This window comes from Acyrthosiphon pisum, unplaced genomic scaffold (assembly GCF_005508785.2).
Source record: "Acyrthosiphon pisum isolate AL4f unplaced genomic scaffold, pea_aphid_22Mar2018_4r6ur Scaffold_339;HRSCAF=760, whole genome shotgun sequence".
In the NCBI taxonomy this organism is placed as follows: domain Eukaryota; kingdom Metazoa; phylum Arthropoda; class Insecta; order Hemiptera; family Aphididae; genus Acyrthosiphon; species Acyrthosiphon pisum.
This window is the reverse complement of record NW_021772823.1, coordinates 9,701-10,490: the sequence shown is the minus strand read 5'-3', so window position 1 is coordinate 10,490 and position 790 is coordinate 9,701. Positions and strand designations below refer to the sequence as shown.

The window sequence follows — 790 nt, the reverse complement described above, 5'->3', positions numbered from 1 at the left end:
TCGTTTTTTTTTTTTTTTACGTTAACGTAAACGAGTCGTTAACGAGTCGTTTTTTTTTTTTACGTTTATGTTAACGAGTCGTTTTTTTTTTTTACGTTTATGTTAACGAGTCGTTTTTTTTTTACGTTAACGTTAGGTTAGGTTAGGTTACGAGTCGTTTTTTTATTTTTTTTACGTTTTTAAATATAGTATGTTATTTAGAAATTAATATAATTTAAAATACTGTTTAAAAAAATTTTTTTTATTTTTTATAATAAATAATAGAAATGGTAAATAAAAAATTGGAATTAATTTTAAAGTTGGTTGAACAACAACATAAAATATTACATATCTTAAATATGATTAATGAATACAATAACACTGACAGCGACAATGATAGTGATGATGGTTATGTTAAGAATTAAATTTAAAAAACATAAATAATAATTATTTTTTAAACATATAATACTTACGAAGTATTATATATTTATATATTTATTAATAATAATAATAATAATAATAATAATAATAATAATATATAGCTAGACTGATTATTTTTTAACATCCTGTTGTAGAATGTTATCAGCTGACTAGTATACAGTGTGAATATAATACTTCGTAAGTATTATATATTATAGTATACAATGTGATACAATTATACTAGCTTAACACTATTTAAATAATGTTTGTTATACTATTATACATGCCCGAGTGTCGTGGCGCAGTGGGGAAACGTTAGGCTTTGTATGCATACATAGTAGGTTCGGATACTGGCTTGGGGGGAATTTTATTTGTGGTATTTTCAGCTCTA

The 790-nt window shown here is 23.3% G+C and overlaps 1 long non-coding RNA gene across 1 annotated transcript in view; it reads left to right on the top strand.

The window, feature by feature from the left end:
• The first annotated feature begins 550 nt into the window (after positions 1-550).
• LOC100568710 overlaps positions 551-790 on the top strand; it is a 611-nt gene continuing 371 nt past the window's right edge. Inside the window, exon 1 of the long non-coding RNA XR_119608.4 lies at positions 551-740. This is a non-coding gene — a long non-coding RNA (uncharacterized LOC100568710). The remainder of the gene's footprint in view (positions 741-790) is intronic.